Source organism: Tursiops truncatus, chromosome 11 (genome assembly GCF_011762595.2).
Source record: "Tursiops truncatus isolate mTurTru1 chromosome 11, mTurTru1.mat.Y, whole genome shotgun sequence".
Taxonomy (NCBI): Eukaryota; Metazoa; Chordata; class Mammalia; order Artiodactyla; family Delphinidae; genus Tursiops; species Tursiops truncatus.
This window is the reverse complement of record NC_047044.1, coordinates 65,245,551-65,270,815: the sequence shown is the minus strand read 5'-3', so window position 1 is coordinate 65,270,815 and position 25,265 is coordinate 65,245,551. Positions and strand designations below refer to the sequence as shown.

The following is a 25,265-nucleotide window of genomic DNA, read 5'->3' as shown; positions in this document are numbered from 1 at the left end:
GTGCTCACACACAGGCTTCTTGTTGGCGGCAGCAGCAGCCTTAGCATCTCATGCCTGTCTCTGGGGTCCGCGCTTTCAGCCGCGGCTCCCGCCCGTCTCTGGAGCTCCTTTAAGCAGCGTTCTTAATCCCCTCTCCTCGCGCACCAGGAGACAAAGAGTTAAGAAAAAGTCTCTTGCCTCTTCAGCAGGTCCAGACTTTTCCCCGGACTCCCTCCCGGCTAACCGTGGTGCACTAGCCCCTGCAGGCTGTGTTCATGCCGCCAACCCCAGTCCTCTCCCTGCGCTCCGACCGAAGCCCGAGCCTCAGCTCCCAGCCCCGCCCGCCCCAGCAGGTGAGCAGACAAGCCTCTCGGGCTGGTGAGTGCCAGTCGGCACCGATCCTCTGTGCGGGAATCTCTCCGCTTTGCCCTCTGCACCCCTGTGGCTGTGCTCTCCTCCGCGGCTGCAAAGCTTCCCCCCTCCGCCACCCACAGTCTCCACCTGCGAAGAGGCTTCCTAGAGTGTGGAAACCTTTCCTCCTTCACAGCTCCCTCCCACAGGTGCAGGTCCGTTCCTATCATTTTGTCTCTGTTTATTCTTTTTCCTTTCGCCCTATCCAGGTACGTGGTGACTTTCTTGCCTTTGGGGGGGGTCTGAGGTCTTCTGCCAGTGTTCAGTAGGTGTTCTTTAGGAGTTGTTCCACGTGTAGATGTATTTCTGGTGTATCTGTGGAGAGGAAGGTGATCTCCACATCTTACTCTTTTGCCATCTTCCCCCAAGAACCTGTTGGAAGATTTTTAACCACAGTTTCAATTTCAGTGCTTGTGATTCGTCTGTTCATATTTTCTAATTCTTCCTATTCCATCTCAGAAGGTTGTACATTTCTAAGAATGTTTCCATTTCTTCCAGGTTGTCCATTTTATTGGCATAGAGCTGCTTGTAGTAATCTCTCATCATTCTTTGTGTTTCTGCAGTGTCAGTTGTTACTTCTTTTTCACTTCTAATTTTATTGATTTGAGTCTTCTTCCTTTTTTTCTTGATGAGTCTGGCTAGTAGTTTATCAATTTTGTTTATCTTCTCAAAGAACCAGCTTTTAGTTTTATTGATCTTTGCTATCGTTTTCTTCATGTCTTTTTCACTTATTTCTCATCTGATCTTTATGATTTCCTTCCTTCTGCTAACTTTGGGGGTTTTTGTTCTTCTTTCTCTAATTGCTTTAGGTGTAAGTTTAGGTTGTGTATTTGAGTTGTTTCTTGTTTCTTAAGGTAGGAATGTATTGCTATAAACTTCCGTCTTAAAACTGCTTTTACTGCATCCCATAGGTTTTGGGTTGTTGTGCTTTCATTGTCATTTGTCTCTAGGTATTTTTTGATTTCCTCTTTGATTTCTTCAGTGATCTCTTGGTTATGAAGTAGTGTATTGTTTAGCTTCCATGTGTTTGTATTTTTTACAGATTTTTTCCTGTAATTGATATCTAGCCTCATAGCATTGTGGTCAGGAAAGATACTTCATACGATTTCAGTTTTCTTAAATTTACCAAGGCTTGATTTGTGACCAAAGATATGATCTATCCTGGAGAATGTTCCATGAGCCCTTGAGAAGAAAGTGTATTCTGTTGTTTTTGGATGGAATGTCCTATAAATATCAATTAAGTCCATCTCATTTAATGTATCATTTAAAGCTTGTGTTTCCTTATTTATTTTCATTTTGGATGATCTGTCCACTGGTGAAACTGGCGTATTAAACTCCCCTACTATGTTTGTGTTACTGTCGATTTCCCCTTTTTTTTTTTTTTTTTTTTGCCATACGCGGGCCTCTCACTGTTGTGGCCTCTCCCGTTGCGGAGCACAGGCTCCGGACGCGCAGGATCAGTGGCCATGGCTCACGGGCCCAGCCGCTCCACGGCATGTGAGATCTTCCCGGACCGGCGCACGAACCCACGTCCCCTACATCGGCAGGCGGACTCCCAACCACTGTGCCACCAGGGAAGCCCCGATTTCCCCTTTTATGGCTGTTAGTATTTGCCTTATGTATTGAGGTGCTCCTATGTTGGGTGCATAAATATTTACAATTGTTATATCTTCTTCTTGGATTGATCCCTTGATCATTATGTAGTGTCCTTCTTTGTCTCTTCTAATAGTCTTTATTTTAAAGTCTATTTTGTCTGATATGAGAATTGCTACTCCAGCTTCTTTTGGTTTCCATCTGCATGGAATATCTTTTTCCATCCCCTCACTTTCAGTCTGTATGTGTCCCTAGGTCTGAAGTGGGTCTCTTGTAGACAGCATATATATGGGTCTTGTTTTTGTATCCATTCAGTGAGCCTGTGTCTTTTGGTTGGGGCATTTAATCCATTGACATTTAAGGTAATTATCGATATGTGTGTTCCTTTTACAATTTTCTTAACTGTTTTGGGTTTGTTATTGTAGGTTTTTTCTTTCTCGTGTGTTTCCTGCCTAGAGAAGTTCCTTTAGCATTTGTTGTAAAGCTTGTTTGGTGGTGCTGAATTCTCTTAGCTTTTGCTTGTCTGTAAAGCTTTTAATTTCTCCGTCAAATCTGAATGAGATCCTTGCTGGGTAGAATAATCTTGGATGTAGGTTTTTCCCTTTCATCACTTTAGATATGTCCTGCCACTCCCTTCTGGCTTGCAGAGTTTCTGCTGAAAGATCAGCTGTTAACCTTATGGGGATTCCATTGTACGTTATTTGTTGTTTTTCCCTTGCTGCTTTTAATATTTTTTCTTGTATTTAATTTTTGATAGCTTGATTAATATGCGTCTTGGCATGTTTCTTCTTGGATTTATCTTGTATGGGACTCTCTGTGCTTCCTGGACTTGATTAACTATTTCCTTTCCCATGTTAGGTAAGTTTTCAACTTTAATCTCTTCAAGTATTTCCTCAGTCCCTTTCTTTTTCTCTTCTTCTTCTGGGACCCCTATAATTCGAATGTTGGTGCATTTAATGTTGTCCCAGAGGTCTCTGAGACTGTCCTCAGTTCTTTTCATTCTTTTTTCTTTATTCTGCTCTGCAGTAGTTATTTCCACTATTTTATCTTCCAGGTCACTTATCCATTCTTCTGCCTCAGTTATTCTGCTATTGATCCCTTCTAGAGAATTTTTAGTTTCATTTATTGTGTGTTCATCATTGTTTGTTTGCTCTTTAATTCTTCTAGGTCCTTGTTAAACGTTTCTTGTATTTTCTTCATTCTATTTCCAAGATTTTGGATCATGTTTAGTATCATTATTCTGAATTCTTTTTCAGCTAGACTGCCTATTTCCTCATTTGTTAGGTCTGGTGAGTTTCTACCTTGATCCTTCATCTCCTTTTTTTTCTCTGTCTTCTCATTTTGCTTAACTTACTGTTTTTGTGGTCTCCTTTTTGCAGGCTGCAGGTTCAAAGTTCTCGTTGTTTTGGTGTCTGCCCCCAGTGACTAAGGTTGGTTCAGTGGGTTGTGTTGGCTTTCTGGTGGAGGGGACTGGTGCCTGTGTTCTGGTGGATGAGGCTGGATCTTGCCTTTCTGGTGGGCAGGTCCACATCTGGTGGTGTGTTTTGGGGTGTCTGTGACCCTGTTATGATTTTAGGTAGCCTCTCTGCTAATGGGTGGGGTTGTGCTCCTGTCTCGCTAGTTGTTTGGCATAGGGTGTCCAGCACTGTAGCTTGCTGGTCATTGAGTGGAGCTGGGTCTTGGTGTTGAGATGGAGATCTCTGGGAGATTTTCGCCATTTGATATTATGTGGAGCAGGGAGGTCTCTTGTGGACCAATGTCCTGAACTTGGATTCCCACCATAGAGGCACAGCCCTGACACCTAGCTGGAGCACCAAGAGCCTTTCATCCACACGGCTCAGAATAAAAGGGAGAAAATAAAGAAAGAAAGAATGAAAAAGATAAAATAAAATAAAATAGAGTTATTAAAATAAAAAATAATTATTAAAAATATTTTTAAAGTAATTAAAAAAGAAACAAAGAAAAAAGAAAGCAACTAAAGCAAAAAAACAAATCCACCAATGATAACAAGTGCTAAAAACTATACTAAAGGAAATAAAACAAAAGAAAACGGACAGACAGAACCCTAGGACAAATGGTAAAAGCAAAGCCATGCAGACAAAATCACACACAGAAGCATACACATACACAGTCACAAAACGAGAAACAGGGGGAAAATATATATATATCGTTGCTCCCGAAGTCCACCTCCTCAATTTGGGATGATTCGTTGTCTATTCAGGTATTCCACAGGTGCAGGGTACATCAAGTTGATTGTGGAGATTTAATCCGCTGTTCCTGAGGCTTCTGGGAGAGATTTCCCTTTCTCTTCTTTGTTCGCACAGCTCCCGTGGTTCAGCTTTGGATTTGGCCCCACCTCTGCGTGTAGGTCGCCTGAGGGCGTCTGTTCTTCGCTCAGATAGGACTGGGTTAAAGGAGCCGCTGATTCGGGGGCTCTGGCTCGCTCAGGCGGGGCGGAGGGAGGGGCATGGAGTGTGGGGCGGGCCTGCGGTGGCAGAGGCCAGCGTGACGTTGCACCAGCCTGAGGCGCGCCGTGTGATCTCCCGGGAGAGTTGTCCCTAGATCACAGGACCCTGGCAGTGGTGGGCTTCACAGGCTCCCAGGAAGCGGGGTGTGGATAGTGACCTGTGAACACACGCTTCTTTGTGGCAGCAGCAGCAGCCTTAGCGTCTCATGCCCATCTCTGGGGTCCGCGCTGTTAGCCGCAGCTCGCGCCCGTCTCTGGAGCTCCTTTAAGCAGCGTTGTTAATCCCCTCTCCTCGCGCACCAGGAAACAAAGAGTTAAGAAAAAGTCTCTTGCCTTTTCCACAGCTCCAGACATTTTCCCGGACTCCCTCCCGGCTAGCCGTGGCGCACTAGCCCCCTTCAGGCTGTATTCACGCTGCCAACCCCAGTCCTCTCCCTGCGCTCCGACCGAGGCCCAAGCCTCAGCTCTCAACCCCGCCTGCTCCAGCGGGTGAGCAGACAAGCCTCTCGGGCTGGTGAGTGCCGGTCAGCACCGATCCTCTGTGCGGGAATCTCTCCGCTTTGCCCTCCGCACCCCTGTGGCTGTGCTCTCCTCCGCGGCTCCGAAGCTTGCCCCCTCCACCACCAGCAGTCTCTGCCCGCGAAGGGGTTTCCTAGTGTGTGGAAACCTTTACTCCTTCACGGCTCCCTCCCACTGGTGCAGGTCCCGTCCCTATTCTTTTGTCTCTGTTTTTTCTTTTTTTTCTTTTGCCCTACCCAGGTACGTGGGGGGGTTCTTGCCTTTTGGGAGGTCTGAGGTCTTCTGCCAGCATTCAGTAGGTGTTCTGTAGGAGTTGTTCCACATGTAGTGCCGCGGACCAGCCGGAGAGAGAGGATCTCTCTGCCCAGGGTCAGAAGGGAAGGGGTAAGGAACTGAAATAGCACCGACGAATGGGGTCAGAAGGACCAAGACAACTGATGGTTGCAAGGCAAATTTTATTATGCTACAGTTGCAGGTTATATAGACTAGAAAAGGGAAGGTTGCCAGATGGTGGTTTACATTATCTAATGACTGTCTCGGCTCAAGGTTAACTTCCCTGGGAGAAAACCCATAAACCCAGAATCATCAAAAATAACCTGCATGTGCAGGGGGGAGACAGCTTTGCTTGTCTCATTTTACATTCTTTCTGATTTCTGGGCCCTGGTGATTTATCTCCCATGGAATGGAACAAGGAGGGGAACAAGTAGGGACAGTCCCTTTGAGCAGCGGCGGCATTCCTGGCATGTCCGCAGCCTGCTCTCGAGGCTGACTGCTTCCCACAATGTAGATGTATTTCTGATGTATTTGTGGGGAGGAAGGTGATCTCCGTGTCTTACTCTTCCACCATCTTGAAGCTCCTCCAAGACATTCTCCTGATAATCACTTCAAGATTATTGAGAGCCAGCATCAGTGAGAAACGTTGTTCAAACATGCACGATACAAAATACAAAGCAAATTTTAACACAACTGAGAAGTTTGCAGTAGTTGAAATTACATTTAAAGACTTTAACAGCTCTTTCTTTCCTTTTACTGACAAAGGAAATTAACTTTTCAAGTTTTTCAAATAATGGTGAAGCTCTAATTTTTAGAATTCAAGTGAACTTTTTCTTATTGAGGTGAAATTAACATAACACGCAATTAACCTTTTTAAAGTATACAATTAAGTGACATGAGTACATTCACAATATTGTGCAACAAATACCTCTCTCTAGTTTCAAAACCTTTTCATCACCCAGGAATAACACCTCATACTCATAAAGTAATCACTTTCCTTTCCCCTCTCCTTCCAGCTCTTGTCAACTACCAACCTGCTTTCTGTCTATTTGGATTTGCCTGTTCTGAATATTTCATATAAAAGGAATCACACAATATGTGATCTTTGTGTCTGGCTTCTTTCACTTAATGTTTTTGAAGTTCATTCAAGTTGTAGCATGTCACAATACTCCATTTCATTTTATAGCCGAATAATATTCCACTGTATTTGTTTATCCATTCATCTGTTGTTGGCCATTTGGGTTGTTTTCACCTTTTGGCTACAGTGAATGTTATGAACATGCCTGAACAAGTTTAGTTTGAGTGCCTATTTTCAGTTCTTTGGGGTATGTGCCTAAGAGTAGAATTTCAGGGTCATATGGTAATTCTACTTTTAACTTTTTTGAGGAATTGCCAAACTGTTTCCACAGAAGCTGTACCATTTTACATTCCCACCAACAACGCATGGTGGTTCTTATTTCACCTCATATTTGTCATAATGGCCATCATCAAAAAGACCACAGATAACAAATGCTGGTGAGAATGTGGAGGAAAGGGGACACTTGTACACTTTTGGTGGGAATTTATGGTGGAAGTTTACCAATTTACGGTGCAGCCACTGTGGAAAACAGTAGAGAAGTTCCTTAAAAAACTAAAAATAAAACTACAATATGATCCAGCAATTCCACTCCTGGGTATATATCTGAAGAAAATGAAAACACTAATTTGAAAAGATACGTGCTCCCCAATGTTCACAGCAGCTCTATTTACAATAGGCAAGACATAGAAGCAACATAAGTGTCTGTCAACAGCTGAACAGGGAAAGAAGATGTGGTCTATATATACAATGGAATACTACTCAGCCATAAAAGAATGAAATTTTGTCATTTGCAACATGCTGGATTGACCTGGAGGGTATTATGCTTAGTGAAATAAGTTAGAGAAAGACAAATGCATTATGTGATCACTTATATGTGGAATCTAAAAATTAAAACAACTGGATGAACATAGCAAAACAGAAACAGACTCACAGATGCAGAGAACAAACTAGTGGTTACCAGTGGGGAGAGGGTGGAGGGAGGGGAAGACAGGAGTAGGAGATTAAGAGGTAGAAACCACTATGTAGAAAATAAATGGGCTACGAGGATGTATGGTATAGCACAAGGGATTTGGCTAATATTTTATAATAACTTTAAATGAAGTATAATCTATAATATTTTGAATCACTATGTTGTACACCTGAAACCAATATAATATTATCAGCTATACCCCAAGTGAAAAAAAAAACATGAAAAATCTGAAATAAACAAACCAACTTTCCACCTCAAGGAACTACAAAAAGAATAAACAAAACCCAAAGTTAGTAAAAGGAAAGATATAACAAAGATTAGAGTAGCAATAAATGAAGTAGAGACTAAAAAGACAATAGAGAGGATCAATGAAGCTAATAGCTGATTCTTTGAAAAGATAAACAAAAATGACAAACTTTAGCGAGACTCCCCGAGAAAAGTAGAGAGGACTCAAATAGAATCAGAAATTAAAGAGCAGATATTACAACTGATACCACAGAAATACAAAGGTTCATAAGAGATTTCTATGAACAATTATACCCCAACAAAGTGGACAACCTAGAGGAAATGGATAAATTTCTATAAACATATAACCTATCGATACTTAATCATGAAGAAATAGAAAAATCTCAACAGACCAGTAAGGAGATTGAATAAGTAACCAAAAGCCTCGCAACAACAAAAGTCCAGGACCTGATGGCTTTGCTGGTGAATCTACCAAACATTCAAAGAAGAACTAATACCAATCTTTCTCAAATTCTTCCAAAAAGTAGTAGAGGGAGGAACTCTTTCAAATGTATTTTACAAGTCCAGTATTCTCCTGATACCAAAACCAGACAAGGCTGCCTGCCACAAGAAAAGATAATTATTGGCCAATATCCCTGCTGAACATAGGTTAAAAAAAATCCTTAAAAAAATATGAGCAAATCAAATTCAACAATACATTAATGGATCATCCACCATGATCAGCTGGGATTTATTTCAGGGATCCAAAGATTGTTCAACATTTGTAGATCTGTCAGTGTGATACAGCACATCAACAAAATGAAGGACAAAAATCATGTAATCACTTCAACAGTTGCAGAAAAAGCACTTGACAAAATTCAACATCCACTTATGAAAAACACTCTCAACAAAGTGGGTATAGAGGGAATGTACTTCAACATAGCAAAGGCCGTATATGACAAATCTATAGCCAATATCATACTCCATGGTAAAAAGCTGAAAGCTTTTCCTCTAAGACCAGGAGCAAGGCAAGGATGCCTACTCTCACCACTTTTTAAAAACAATTTATTTATTTATTTGGTGTGCCGGGTCTTACTTGTGGCAGACAGGCTCCTTAGTTGCAGCTCGTGGGCTCCTTAGTTGTGGCTCCCCAGCTGTGGCATGGGAACTCCTAGCTGCATGCATGTGGGGCCAGGAATAGAACCCAGGCCCTCTGCATTGGGAGCACAGAGTTCCAACCACTGCGCCCCACCAACCAGGGAAGTCCCTCACAAAAATGGGTAGAAGATCTGAATAGACATTTCCAAAGAAGACATACAGATAGCCAACAGATACATGGAAAGATACTCTACATCATTAACAATCAGGAAAATGCAAATTCAAACCACAGTGAGACACCACCTCACACCTATTAGAATGGCTATTTTCAAAAAGACAACAAATAACAACTATTGGTGAGGATGTATAGAAATGGGAACACTCGTGCACTGTTGGTTGGAATGTAAATTGGTGTAGCCACTGTGGAAAACAGTGTAGAGGTTTCTCAAAAATTAAAACTAGAACCACCATATGATCCAGCCTTTCCACTTCTGGTTATTTATCCAAAAAAAAAAAGAAAACAAAAGAAAAGAAAAGTAAAGAAAACACTATTTCAAAAAGATATATATACCCCATCCGCATTGCAGCATTATTTATAATAGCCAAGATATGGAAACAACCTAAGTGTCCATTGATGGATGAATGGATAAAGGTACACAATGGAATATTATTCAACCATAAAAAAGAATGAAATCTTGCCATTTGCGACCACATGGATGGACCTCAAGATCATTTTGCTATGTGAAATGAGTCAGACAGAGAAATATAAATACTGTATGATCTCTCTTACATGTGGACTCCAAAAGAAAATCTTGAAAACCAAGCTCATCTATATAAAGAACAAATTGATGGTTGCCAGAGGTGGAAAGTGGGGTTAGGAGGAATGGTTGTTTGTTTGTTTTTGTTTTCAGTTTAAACAAATAGAATAAAATAATTTAAAAATATTTGGGGGGCTTTCCTGGTGGTGCAGTGGTTCAGAGTCCGCCAGTCAAGGCAGGGGACACGGGTTCGAGCCCTGGTCCGGGAGGATCCCACATGATGCAGAGCAGCTGGGCCCGTGCGCCTGGAGCCGGTGCTCTGCAACAGGAGAAGCCACCGCAATGGGAAGCCCACGCACCGCGGCGAGGAGTGATCTCTGCTCGCCGCAACTAGGGAAAGCCTGTGTGCAGGGACGAGGACTCAACGCAGCCAAAGATTAAATAAATAAATAAATAAATAAATAAATTTATTAAAAAAAAAATTGGGGCAAGAGCAGTAAAGATGGCGCTTCATCATGTACAATCCTCAATCTACGTGGGTTGTTTTCAGCTAATGATGCTATCTCATAACAATTTTTTTTTCCTCATCAAATAGATGTGTCTGTTCTTTAAACATGAAGTTCAAACAGTGGAGGGGAAAGTGCTCTGAGTACAGTCAGAGGACCAAGTTCTTGACCTGGCTGTGTGATCTGGGGCAATTCTTACTCTTCTATCATGACATTCCTTCTACATTCCCAAATTTAGCTCATCTTCTCAGAGTGACGGACCCAAGGCAGGCCTCAAATTTCTTTTGTTGATTCATTACTGGGTCCATTCATTATATTGCTCATAGTATTTTAACCCTTGGATGTGTGAAATATATTAGGGCAATCCAGGCTACAAACGAGAGCAACAGAATTAAAATTCTAAAATTTATTCCACTACTTTAAAATCACTACAAATGTTCCTCCTGTTTTGATAATCCATTGATTATCAAAAATAATGTTGGCACGGTTGGCAATTGAAGAGTCTACAAGTATAACAATTATTGTTTGCTTTAAAAGACACCATTCCTAATCCAAAAAATAACACAAATGAACTTATTTATGAAACAGAAACAGACGCACAGACATAGAAAAGAAACTTATGGTTACCAAAGGCGAAAGGAGGTAGGAGACAGATAAATTAGGAGTTTGGGGTTAGCGGATACACACTACTATATAAAAAATAGATAAAGAAAAAGGTCGTGCTGTATAGCACAGGGAACTATATTCAATATCCTGTAATAAACCATAATGGGAAAGAATCTGAAAAAGAATATGTATATATATGTATAAGTGAATCACTTTGCTGTATGCCTGAAACTAACACAACATTGTAAATCAACTATAGTTCATTTTTTAAAAAGACACCATTCTTTTTTTTTTTTTTTTTTTTTTTTTTTTTTTTGCGGTACGCGGGCCTGTCACTGTTGTGGCCTCTCTCGTTGCGGAGTACAGGCTCCGGACGCACAGGCTCAGCGGCCATGGCTCACGGGCACAGCCGCTCCGCGGCATGTGGGATCTTCCCGGACCGGGGTACGAACCCGTGTCCTCTGCATCGGCAGGCGGACTCTCAACCACTGCGCCACCAGGGAAGCCCTAAAAAGATACCATTCTTAATCATTCAGGATATGAAAGTTTCTCTCGGAATTCTCTCGGTGTCTGAACTTTAAGCAGTCTCTTGGTGGGCTTCACCTCACCAAGAGTAGGGAATTTTCAGTATAGGGCAGTTGGAGAAATGACTGCTCTGGGAGTCCATTCTTTTTGTCTGTTGTTTTTGCTTTCTGTCTCCAAGGAGTGCAGCTCCGATGGACCAAGAGGCCTTATTCGCAATGGCGAAGGCATGGAGTAAAAGTAAATTACTAGCAGGCCTAAGCGTTGGGAAAGTCCTGGCTCTGTTCCTTTTATTGCTCGTTTTAGATGAATTATCATGATCAGTGCAATGAATAGTTAGGGTTGGAGTAGGAAACTGGGAAGAGTGTTTTTTTTTGTTGTGGTTTTTTTTTTTTTTTTTTTTTTTTTTTGAGGTACGCGGGCCTCTCACTGTTGTGGCCTCTCCCGTTGCGGAGCACAGGCTCTGGACGCGCAGGCTCAGCGGCCATGGCTCACGGGCCCAGCCGCTCCGCGGCATGTGGGATCTTCCCGGACCGGGGCACGAACCCGTGTCCCCTGCATCGGCAGGCGGACTCTTAACCACTGTGCCACCAGAGAAACCCGGAAGAATGTGTTTAAACTAGAATCAGATGACAAAGGACAATTATTACACACGCTTTCTCCAGTGAGGTGGGGTAGATTATACATGTGGTTTTAGGGACATCAGAACTTTCTAGAAATTGCTCAAAGCTCAGGATTTGCATATAACCACATGAAGGTTGCTGCTTGGGGAGCAAGAGGGTAGCTGATCCTCGGCTCCTTCAGAAGCGGGTAGCTGTTTCCCTCGATTGACTCAGCCATCGGAGTCTCCCTGCCATTCCCCTTGTGCTGGCTTTTGGATTTTTTATCTGCTTATTACCTCCTCTACTGAAGAGGACTGGTGGCCAGGGCTGGGGGGAGGGCCCGGAAAGCAACCCCTATTAAAGATTTTGTTTCTTGTTTTCAATTCTAGCCTAGGGGTCATGGTAAAAGAGGCTGATGTTCATAACCGTAGGATGTGGTTTGGGGGCTACACATGGATTTAATTTATCCATTCTGCCCTTCTCTCTCTCCTCCCTTTCCACATACAGCCATGAATTGACTGTATAGCAACACTCTTATGCTCTGGGAAAATGCAGTTTGAGAGTGTGTGTAGAGGGGGAAGAGGACAAATCTCCTTTTTTCTTTTCTACTTTTTAAGTGCACAGTGTTCTCTCAACTGGGCTGAGTTATTATCAGAGGACCAGCAGCTTTCCTCTTTCATAACTGCAATGAAAACAGCTGCAGGGAGACAGTTTGCAGTTTGGAAATGTGTTGTTACTGAGTTTAGTTGCAAGATGGTAGCAGCTTTAGGAGACGAAAAAGGTATTTACAACATTGGCCTTGTGTTGAACTTTGGCTCCTGACTTACGAGATATGACTTTGCCCCTGATCAGAGATGTTTATTTTCATTTCTGTCTATGGGAACTACCTTGTAAATGTTTTAATCAAAATATGTCTTCCTTTCTATTGATATCAACAGGTACATCCTGGTGACTTGGGGGTTTGTGGATAGACTGATGACTGAGTCACAACTTTGTAGATTCTATCTTCAAATATCACGCTAATGGTGATGACAATAATGAGGATGATGAAGATGAATGAAACCTACATTCTCACCTGTACAAATTCACCTGTCCCCGAAGTCTCCATTCAGTGGAAGCTATTGAACCTGAGGGAAGCAGAGAGTTATTGGCATCAGACAGACCGACTTAGCTATTTGCCACCTCTGTGACCTTGGGCAAGTCAGTTAACCTTGCTAAGCCTACATTTCCTGATGTGAAAAATAGGGATTATAATAGTGGAGATATCATATTTAAAGTGGATGTTTGTCATTATTTTTGGCTGTCCAGCACGTGGACTCTCCCTCCTATGTTTAAGGAATTCTTTCACAATATAATGCCACCTACTTGCTCTCCCAGCCTACCTTGCAACTAGGGTATAGGCACCTGCCCTAGAGGTGCAGGTCAAAAGGGGATTTTTACAGAGGATTGTGGCAGAAGGTGCCCCAATTTTCTGGGGCAGTGTGGTGGCAGATACGGCAGTGTCAGCGGTACAGGTTGCACTGGCCACTTCCCAGGTCAGCGATAGTTGCCTCACCAAACTTGTTCAGTCACAAGATTTTAGGTGGTGTTTCTGCCTGTAGAAACTCAAAACTGGTGCTTCTGGTCAACAGATCTGAGGTGTTGTGAACTTTTTAGGGAGAGATTTTGAAGGTAATTGCTGGAAGGAATCTATAGGTGCAAACTTGATTTTCATAGAATTGACTGGAAGAGACTGGACTTAGTCCAACTTTTGCATTTACAGATGAGGAAGGCTCAGGGACATGAAGTGAATTACTCAGTGCCACCTGCTAGTGGCAGATCTGAGCTAGAGCCCGAATTTTCTAAATTCTGAGCCTTTTGTTCTTTACCCCACACACTGCCTCATGCTATTTCAGTTTAAGTGTTTAACAAACATATGTGGCAGGTATGGCTTAGGTTCTATGACGAACTGTAAAATAACCATGGGTGAAACTCTGGATGGTTCAGTGAAATAATCGAATATACACATAACCAGAACAAATAGAGACCAGAGGCAGAATATACACATCACCAGAAAGAATAGAGACCAGAGTAAAAGAGCACGGCACACACTTGTCCCTGTGGCTGTGGAACCACAGGGCAGGGCATTCTTCATGGGCTAAAGTCAGCGAAGGTCTCATGGAGAGAGTGAGAATTGAACTGGTTGTGTGGGTGCAGATTACTTTTTTTTTTTTTTTTTTGGCATGCACAACATGGCTTGCAGCACCTTAGCTCCCCAACCAGGAATTGAACTCATACCCTCAGCAATGAAAGCACAGAGTCCTAACCACTGGATTGCCAGGGAATTCTGCAGATTACTTTTTTAGAAGAGGGTTAAGGTGAAGCCAAAGTAAGATATTTACTTGTGGATTTATTTGTTTGTTTTTGAGAGAGCATCAGGGTAGATCTTTTAAAACTACCATGGAAATGATAGGATATGAAGTATGATGCTTAAATAAAACAAAACTTTTAAATCTCTGCTATAAACGCTTAGAGGATGTCCTGTTGATTGTTTGTCTTAATCATCTTTGGACATTTAAGACGCATTCATAATAAATTGGAAATGTCAGTGAAAACATCTTTATGGCATATTTATACCATTTGGTGGTTTTTAAGGTATATTTATGTGGGGCTTCCCTGGTGGTCCTGTGGTTGAGAATCCGCCTTCCAATGCAGGGGACATGGGTTTGATCTCTGGCTGGGGAACTAAGATACCACATGCCGGGGGGCGACTATGCCCAAGCACTGCAACTACTGAGCCCGTGCGCCACAACTAGAGAGAAGCCTGTGCACTGCAATGAAGAGCCTCCAGTATATTCAAGTCCAGGCACCTCCTAAGCGTTCAGTAAATACTTGCTGGTGGCTGTATTTTCTCTGTAATGTGGGATGCCTGTAGCCTCAGCTCTGTCATAGGGCAAGGTCATTACTCTGTCATTACCTCTTACCTCGGTTTCCATCTTCTCCTTCTTCACGCTTCAGAGCAAGGGCCAGAGAACTTATGTTTTTGCAACAATATCAGAGACAAAATAAACTGAGAACTCGTTGAAATAATCCATGATACACAATTTCTATCTTAGCTCAAAAGATGCAGGAAGGACAAGAGCAATTATGGTAGTTTTCATCTAAACATACATACAGACACAGATAAACACATACACAATTATAGGTACACTTATGTGCACCATGAATAAACACACACACACACACACACACACACACACACACACACACTCTGTACCCAGTGCCTAATTCAATTCAGGCTTGGGACACAGTAAATATTTGTTGAATGAATGAATGAAACAACGCCTTATCAGATTTGCACAAATTATTAGTTGCTTGTGTAACTCATTTGCAGGTCACCAGAAAATGAAATCAAAACAAAACAAATCTACTTTCTAGTTAAGATACATTCTTAAAGAATTCTTTTTCAAAATTATTCTAGGAAAACATTTATCCTCCTCAAATTCTTGGAGTCAAATAAGACCACACTTCTTGAATTCCACTTTCCTACTCTATACCTGTATACCTCCAGTTGCAATGGTCAGAGATAAGTATCCTTTTCTGCTTTATAGATTAGGAAACTGAGGCATAGTCAAGTCTTGTAGTTGAGACTTGAATTTAAGCTAGCAAAACTAAATTCAGAAAAAGGCAGGAAATGTCCTGTAGTTCTGATTTTTCTTATCAGTAACATACCCCTCAGACTCACTGATATTGTAAAAAATTCACAGCCAAGACTATATATATATATATATATATATATATTTTTTTTTTTTTTTTTTTTTTTTTTCGGTACGCGGGTCTCTCACTGTTGTGGCCTCTCCCATTGTGGAGCACAGGCTCCGGGTGCGCGGGCTCAGCGGCCATGGCTCACGGGCCTAGCCGCTCCGCGGCATGTGGGATCTTCCCGGACCGGGGCACGAACCCGTGTCCCCTGCATCGGCAGGCGGACTCTCAACCACTGCGCCACCAGGGAAGCCCGATTTAATACATTCTTAATCAAAATCTCAGCAGCCTGTATTGGCAGAAATTGAGAACCTGATTCTAAAATGTATATGAAAATGCAAATGACCTAGAATGGCCGAAGCAATTTTAAAAATGAAGAACAAAGTTGGAGGTCTCATACTACCAAATTTCAAGACCTAATAAAGCTACAGTAATCAAGACAGTGTGGTATTAGTGAAAAGGTGGACGTATAGATCAATGAAACAGAAAAGTTCAGAAATAGGCCCATATATTTATGATCTGTTGACTTTTTTTGAACAAAAATAGCAATTCAATGAGAAAAAAATTATTTTCAATGAATGGTGATGGACAGATTGTAGATTTGTAAGAAAAAAAAATGAACCTTGATTCTTACCTCACACCATATGTAAAATGGATTACAAACCTAAATTCTAGAAGAAAATATAGGAAAAGAAATCTTTATGTCATTGAGGTAGGCAGAGTTCTTAGATAGACATGAGAATCATGAACTATTAAGAAAAAATAATAAATCAGGCTATCAAAATTAAAAGCTTTTGCTCTTCAGAAGACACCCTGAGGAAAATGTAAAGGCAAGCCATAGAACGGGGGAAACTTTTTTGCATATTTGTTAGTTATCTATTGTTGCATAACTAATTACTCCAAAACTTAGCATCTTTAAAGGACAAACATTTATTATCAGTTTCCTGTGGCCGAAAATCTGGGAGGGTGCAGTTAAGCTGTTGGCTGGGGTTACAGTCATCTCCAGACTTGACTGGAGAAAGGTTCACTTCCAAGCCTACTTATATGGCTGTTGGCAGACGATCCACCAAGACTTCTCGGTTCCTAGTCACGTGAGACCCTCCATAGGCTGTTTATCAGTCCTCAGGACACAGAGCTGGCTTTTCCTAGAACGCGTAGCTTGAGAGAGAGGGAGAGAGCACACCAGAACAGCGGCTACAGTCTTATTGATGACCTGCTTTCCAAAGCGATATCTCATAACTCTGTCATATTCTATTTGCTAAAAGTGAGTCCCTAGATGCAGCCCACCCTCAAGGGAAGTTGAACTAAGCTCCATCTCTTGACAGGAGGAGTGTCCAAGAATTTTTGGACTAGCTTTAAAACCACCACAACATGCAGCTTACGCAGAATTTGTGTACAGAATATACAGAGAACACAAACTCTATAGTAAGCAAACAACTCTATAGAATATAAGTAAAAGAATTCAACAGACACCTTAAAAAAGACGATATTATAATGTCTAATAAGCACATGAAAGGATGTTTGACATCACTGGTCATCAGGGAAATGCGAGTGAACACCAGTATACACCAAGGGTGAAATTAAAAAGACTGGACATTTTGACTAAATGTTTGCAAGGGTGTGAAGACACTGGGACATAACATTGCTGGTGGGAATGTGAAATAGTATAACCACTTTGGAAGACTGTCAGTTTCTTAAAAAGTGAAACATGCGCATAACATATGGTCTAGGCATCCCACTATGGCTACCCAAGAAAAACAAACAGATGACAGCATAAATGTTTGTACACATGTGTTCGCAGCAACTTTATTCACAATAGCTATAAGAACTGGAAATAACCCAAATGTCTATCAACATGTAACAGAGAAACAAAATGTGGCACATCCGTACCATGGAGTATAATTCAGCGACACAAAGGAGCGAGCTACACGAAATACACAAAACAACGTGGATGAATCTCAAAATCATTATGCTAAGGGAAAGAATCCAGACACAAAGGGGTACACCCTGTATGAATCCAATTGCATAAGATTCTAGGAAATGGAAACTAATCACTAGTGACCAGAGCAGATCAGTTTTGCCTTGGGCTGTGGGTCCAGGGAAGAAAAGCCGACAAGGGAGCACAAGGAACCTTTGGGGGCAGGTGGAAATGTTCTGTATCGTGATCGCTGGGATGGATTTGAAAGTGTATACATCTGTCAAAGCTTATCAGTTTGTATACCTTGAATGGATGAAGTCTCCTGAAAATGAATTATATCTCAATAAAACTGACTTTAAAAAGATGAGTTTGGGGAGGATGTAAAAATTAATAATTTTGCATCTCTAAAACTGTTAAATATCACTTTGTATGAGTACATTCACCACTTACATAACTTGTGGCTTGGCAAAGCATTCAATTATCTGAATTTCAATGTTCTTGTCTGTGAAGTGTGTGTATTTGGCAGAGGTGAAGGCAGATGGACAGGGAGGGAAGGTTTGCCCTGTTGGATTAAGTGATCTCTGAGGCTCCGTCCAGTTGTTGCAAAATCCTGTCTCCCTACAATGTGGACAAGAGCCCATGACTTGGAATTCAACAGACCTGGATTCAATTCTGGCTCTGCTATTTCTAGCAATGTGACCATGGACCAGTTACTAAGTCTCAGTTTCCTCAGAGGTAAAATAAGGATATTACTTACGCTGAAATGAATTGACATATAAAACACCCAAGACACAAAGAAGAAGGCACAGAGAAGGTGTTTGATGAATATTCATTTTCTTCCTTCCCCTTCCAGAAAGGTCTTAACACAATCAAATTTGAAATTATGGGTCCTAAGGAAATTAGGACAATTTTCAAGAGCATTAAGATGTCAGCAGAATCTGTACCTTTTGACTGTGCAAAGTATAATGGCAAACTGAAGAATAAAAATACATCTAAGGAGGAAAGTAAAATAAGAATGAAATCTTTGTTTCAAATCAGTACTTCAAATTCCAAAGAGATACAAGTCACTTCTTCAAAACGGGAAAATGCATTGCAAGTAACATATATATATCACCACACTTATTAACAAGCCTAACTTGAAAAATGGAAGTAGTTGTTGGAAGTGGCTAGTTGATGATAAGTACCCTCACCCAGAAAGCATTACAAGAAAACCTAAAGCATATGCCCATTGCTAAGCTCCGAATAAAACAGACGCAGATGAGTGTGTTATACTGTCTACTTTACCTCCGTGAATGTTTTCAGTTTCGTTTCGTTTTGTTTTTTTGCCAGATTGGTGAATATTATCTATTACTTTCCTGGTCTAAAGTCAGTATGAGCTATATAATGTTTATATCAGAAAAGCAAGTATTGCATATTGGGTACAGAGTGAGAAATGCAAGAAAAAATACTTTTAAAAATGGAAAGGTAGTATCTCCTGATTTAAAAGAGGGGGTCAAGAAAATAGTTAAATTGATTGTAAGTATTTGAATTCTTTTAATGGTTTTTATTGCAATTTGTTCAATATTTCACTCAGGAATTTCAAATGTTAATGAAGAATGCTGTTCTTTCGTCTCATCCATCACGGCATGAAGCCAGGAGTTTGTTTTTGGTAGTTGGTGCAATAGCTTATTGTCAGTTATGTTAAGACTCATTTAAACCAGCTAAACGGGAGTAAATGCTCCTTAAAACAAATGGAGCTTTCAGAAAATAATTGAACTCATGAAGTAGCTACTGAATGCCTACTTTGTGCGACTGTAGTGACAATGTCTCCCGGTTTCTGCTCTACCACTTCTTTCTCATGTCATTTCCTTTTGTTCTACCTTTCTTTTTTTTTTTTTTTTTTTTTTTTGGTACGCGAGCCTCTCACTGCTGTGGCCTCTCCCGTTGCGGAGCACAGGCTCCAGACGCGCAGGCTCAGCGGCCATGGCTCACGGGCCCAGCCGCTCCGCGGTATGTGAGATCCTCCCGGACCAGGGCACGAACCCGCGTCCCCTGCATCGGCAGGCAGACTCTCAACCACTGTGCCACCAGGGAAGCCCTACCTTTCTTTTTTAGATTGCATGCTCCCTGCTGGGGAGCAGGTTGGGACTTACTTTGCCAGTGGACACCTGCACCCATGAATGCCCTGTATACGCAAGTGGCGTTCAGTGTGGAGTGGCAGCAAGCTAGAGATCCATTTCCCCTCCATATAGAACATTTGATGTATACCATGTCTCATATCTTCTTTTTTTTTTTTGCTCACACCCACTATTCTTTTCTTTTCTTTTTTTTTACATCTTTATTGGAGTATAATTGCTTTACAATGGTGTGTTAGTTTCTGCTTTATAACAAAGTGAATCAGTTATACATATATCCCCATATCTCTTCCCTCTTGCGTCACCCTCCCTCCCACCCTCCCTATCCCACCCCTCTAGGCGGTCACAAAGCACCGAGCTGATCTCCCTGTGCCATGCGGCTGCTTCCCACTAGCTATCTATTTTACATTTGGTAGTGTATATATGTCCATGCCACTCTCTCGCTTTGTCACAGCTTATCCTTCCCCCTCCCCATATCCTCAAGTCCATTCTCTAGTAGGTCTGTGTCTTTATTCCTGTCTTACCCCTAGGTTCGTCATGACATTTTTTTTCTTCAATTCCATATATATGTGTTAGCATACGGTATTTGTCTTTGTCTTTCTGACTTACTTCACTCAGTATGACAGACTCTAGGTCCATCCACCTCATTACAAATAGCTCAGTTTTGTTTCTTTTTATGTCTGAGTAATATTCCATTGTATATATGTGCCACATCTTCTTTATCCATTCATCCAATGATGGACACTTAGGTTGTTTCCATCTCTGGGCTATTGTAAATAGAGCTGCAATGAACATTTTGGTACATGACTCTTTTTGAATTATGGTTTTCTCAGGGTATATGCCCAGTAGTGGGATTGCTGGGTCATACGGTAGTTCTAATTGGAGTTTTTTAAGGAACCTCCATACTGTTCTCCATAGTGGCTGTACCAATTCACATTCCCACCAGCAGTGTAAGAGTGTTCCCCTTTCTCCACACCCTATCCAGAATTTATTGTTTCTAGATTTTTTGATGATGGCCATTCTGACTGGTGTGAGATGATATCTCATTGTAGTTTTGATTTGCATTTCTCTAATGATTAATGATGTTGAGCATTCTTTCATGTGTTTGTTGGCAGTCTGTATATATTCTTTGGAGAAATGTCTAGCTATACGTAAACATATATCCCCATATCTCCTCCCTCTTGCATCTCCCTCCCACCCTCCCTACCCCACCCCTCTAGGTGGTCACAAAGCACAGAGCTGATCTCCCTGTGCTATGCGGCTGCTACCCACTAGCTATCTATTTTACATTTGGTAGTGTATATATGTCAGTGCCACTCTCTCACTTCGTCCCAGCTTACCCTTCCCCGTCCCCGTATCCTCAAGTCCATTCTCTAGTAGGTCTGCATCTTTATTCCTGTCCTGTCCCTAGGTTCTTCAGAACCATTTTCTTTTTTTTTTTTAGATTCCATATATATGTGTTAGCATACAGTATTTATTTTTCTCTTTCTGACTTCACTCTGTATGACAGTCTCTAGTCCATCCACCTCACTGTAAATAACTCTATTTCGTTTCTTTTCATGGCTGAGTAATATTCCATTGTATACATGTGCTGCATTACCTCTTCTTTCCATGTAGACAGGTGAGAGGTGTTGGAAATGAATGCAGGTGGAGTTTAGGACCCTGGCTCTGGTGCTCAAACAGGTAATGAATGCTTGTCATCCATGGCTTCAGCTGCTTAGAATGTTCTCTGCTGGGAAGCACAACTACAGTGGTGAGCGCCAGCAAACCAGAGGCCCCTTGTAAGTTTCGGGGAGCTGCTTCTCTGACTTCAGAAGAGAAAAGAAAATCCATATTCAACTAGACCACCATTTCCTCTCCAGTTTTTCCAGTAGAGTGAATGAAAGTGATATCCAGCCCAATAGTCTGAAGCACTGAGAAGGAATTCAGCAGCTCAGCTCTGCAAAGATGTAAATTTCCTCCCCTGAGGTTGAAAGCAGAGCCACCAGGCTGTAAAATTTGAGCTCTGTGATGTTTGCCTCGGCCTCTGAGAAACACGCAATGGAACTTGTGTAAATAGAAAGCTGAATAGTTTATTTTGTCCGGGATGACTTAGGTGTAGGGCTGCTTAGAAATAAGAAAGGTGGACCAGATGACCCCTCAGATTCTCCCAGGAGTCTTGTATTTATGAGTCCTTGGCAGACTTCCAGGTTCTCCCCAATTGTCTCCAAACTGTCTGCCCAAATTCATGAACCTGATTCCTTCATGTAAAAGTTCTATTTCTGTCAATTTGATATTTTAATAATAGCCTGTTCATCTACCCCTTTTGCCTCCATACAACTTATTTATTTATTCAACAAATGTTTACTGAGTCCTTACTCTGTGCCAGACACTGTTCTAGGTGCTGGGAATCCAGTAACAAACCAAACAGACAAAACTCTCTGCTTTGTGGAATTTACATTCTAGTGGAAGAAAAAATGAACAAGATTAACAGTTAAAATATAAGGTAGATTATATAGTGATAAGTACCAAAGGGAAAATCTAAAGAGGAAAAAGGTTATATGTAACTTTAGTGGGTAGCCAGGGTTGAAAGTCTATATAAGGTAGCTAGGGGAGGCCCCACTGAGGGTGGGTTTTGAGTAAAGACCTGAAGAAGTAAGGGATGAACCATTCACACATCGAAGGGGAAGCATTCCAGGCAGAGGGAACAGCACATGCAAAGTCTCTGAGTACATAAGTTGGTCTGTGTGCCTTTCCCCCCCACATATTCTTTTCCTGTCATGCTCCTCTCCCTTCCAAGTTGTACTTCCTTCAAGACCTCACTTTCTGTCTCTTTACTTCCACAGAGCCTTCCCCATTCAATACTTGATCTCTTCCAAATCCAGCTTCTTGAGGCATTGTTTTGGGTATTTACCAATTCTGTAGTGCTTAGGATAGGCTGTCTTCTTAATTTAATCATGTGTTTGCAAGTATGTATATGTATGTCTAACCAAACAAAGAGCAAGCCCAGGAAGGACCGGGCCGTGCATCCTGAAAAGGACCCCAGAGGGCAGGGGTTCAACGTGTTACTTGATACCACTGGTGCTTACAAAACTGTAAGGATATAAGGTTTCACCTTACATTTTAATTTATGGCTTGCTCCATTTTAATAATTAGCCTCTTTTAGAGTTTCCAGCAATGTAGACGAAGATCCTAGATCATTCCCTTGGGAATGATTTTCTCCATGATCGTCTGGCAAACTTTAAACAGTAATTGGAAGCAAAAATCTGGAGAATTTCACTCCAGAAACAGTTTTGAGCTGGCTGTTACTTTCCTGTTTTTTTTTTCAAATTAATTTTTATCAGAGTATAGCTGATTTGCAATGTGTGTTAGCTTCTGCTGTACACCCAAGTGACTCAGTTATACATATACATATATCCACTCTTTTCTAGATTCTTTTCCCATATAGGCCATTACAGAGTATTGAGTAGAGTTCCCTGTGCTATAAAGGAGGTCCTTATTAGTAATCTATTTTATATAGAGTAGCGTGTATATGTCAATCCCGATCTCCCAATTTATCTCTCCTCCCTCCCCCTTGGTAACCATAAGTTTGTTTTCTACATCTGTGTCTCTATTTCTGTTTTGTAAATCAGTTCATTTGTACCAGTTTTTTGGATTCTACATATAAGCAATATCATATATTACCTGTCTTTCTCTATCTGACTTTACTTCACTCAGTATGACAATCTCTAGTTCCACCTATGTTGCTGCAGATGGCATTATTTCATTCTTTCTTATGGCTGAGTAATATTCCATTGTATATATGTACCACATCTTTATCCAATCATCTGTCGATGGACATTTAGGTTGCTTCCATATCCTGGCTTTTGTAAATAGTGCTGCAATGAACATTGGGGTGCATGTGTCCTTTTGAATTATGGTTTTCTCTAGATATATGCCCAGGAATGGGATTGCTGGATCGTATGTAGTTCTATTTTTAGATTTTAAAGGAATCTCCATGCTTGTGGTTGTACAAATTTACATTCCCACCAACAGTGTAGGAAGCTTCCCTTTTCTCCACACCCTCTCCAGAATTTATTGTTTGTAGATTTTTTGATGATGGCCATTCTGACCTGTGTGAGGTGGTACCTCATTGTAGTTTAGATTTGCATTTCTCTAATAATTAGTGATGTTGAGTATCTTTTCATGTGCCTCTTGGCCATCTGTATGTCTTCTTTGGAGAAATGTCTATTTAGGTCTTCTGCCCATTTTTTGATTGGGTTGTTTGTTTTTTGATATTGAGCTGCATGAGCTGTTTGTATATTTTGGAGATTAATCCCTTGTCGGTCGCTTCATTTACAAATATTTTCTTCCGTTCTGTGGGAGAAACTTTCACTCCAGAAACAATTTTGAGATAGCTGTTACTTTTCAAAGACTGCGGACACTTTTTAATAAGGAAGATTTTTATTAAAGGAGTATGCCATTAAGGTTTGTTTTTTCAGTTTGTCATTTTACTCTTTCCTGATAATGTATGTGTACATATATGTATAGATTTGTATATATTTTATATGTGTGGATATATTGTATATGTTATATCACATATATTATGACAATTTATTTTGCAATGTATATTAGTGGCATATTCGTATATTAGGCAAACAGACTGAACTCAAGTAACCATAAGGCAAGCACTATTGGACATACCATTAAACTAATCAAACCACCGTAATGAAACTTTAGATACATCATTGGCACTTTCAGGTTATTCTTAACAAAAGGAAAATTTAGGCATAAGAAAAGTCTTCTTTTAGTTTGTTACGACTCAGATGTTTGGTGGTTGAAATCTTAAGTCTGGGCTTTTTATGTATTCAGATCGGTTTCCCATCTTTCACTCCAGCCATTGCCTCTACTTCTTCTGCCATGTGGCTTTCGTGAGTGGTCATCGTCAAGGTGGGTCCTCTCATCCATGCAACTGTGAGCAAAATCTCCACCAGGAGAACCCCTTTCGAGAGACCTCTTTTCAATGAGGAAAGAATCCTACAGGGAGTTTCAGAAACTTGTATTGTACAGAGTACCAAGAAATTTTTGGATAGGTGGAGGCATTTTCCACTAAGTGATTCCTAAGACTGGATGCCCAGTTGAAGACGTCTCAATAATGTCATGCCAGGAAATGATGCATATTCAGTTCAGCCCTGTGCTTTGGATTGCTGCATTGTTTATACACTGGATTCTTAGAGTCTTGTCTCACACCAACTATGATGACTTCATTGTTATTCCGTCCCCTCTCTAGTTACTCTTGAATTTTATCCCTTGCCTTCCCTAAAGTAAAGGACTCACCTGTCTCCTAGGCACTCCATCCATTCATTTAATCAATATTTATTTGCATCTATGATGTGCATTGGGACTGCCACAAAATGATGAAATGGTAGTTTCAGCTCCCAAAAGTTACAGGCTGGCAATTCCAACACAATATACTAACCACCATAACGGGGATTTGGCCAATGGAAGCAGAAACAAAAATGATGCCTTTAGCTTGAAAAGGGGCAAACCCAGGGAAGACTTCCTAAAGGAAGCAGTGGTTTAGCCAAAACTAAAAGTCTGTAGGAATTTCCTGAGTGGAGGGCTGGATGGTAGGAAATTCCAGCCAAGAAAGTATAGGCTGACCTAATCAAGGAGTGGTACACTGGACGGTGTGGCTCAGTGCCCTGGGAAGAATGGTAGAAGATAAAGCAGGATGAGTAAGCAGAAACTTCTTTGTGAATAGCATCCTATGCTTAGACTTTTTTCTTATGGGAGGAGAAAATGGGAGGATTTGGAGGATGGTGACAAAAGTACATTTGCATATGAAAGATAATTATTCCAGGATGGATTTCCAGGAAAGGGTGAGACTAGAGATCAGGAGACCGGTTAGTAGATGATTGCTGCAA

The 25,265-nt window shown here is 41.3% G+C and overlaps 1 long non-coding RNA gene across 1 annotated transcript in view; it reads left to right on the top strand.

Annotated features, from left to right (window-relative positions):
* LOC141275886 (uncharacterized) overlaps positions 1-15,345 on the top strand; it is an 80,780-nt gene extending 65,435 nt beyond the window's left edge. Inside the window, exon 4 of the long non-coding RNA XR_012324435.1 lies at positions 12,546-15,345. This is a non-coding gene — a long non-coding RNA (uncharacterized lncRNA). The remainder of the gene's footprint in view (positions 1-12,545) is intronic.
* Positions 15,346-25,265: the final 9,920 nt, after the last annotated feature.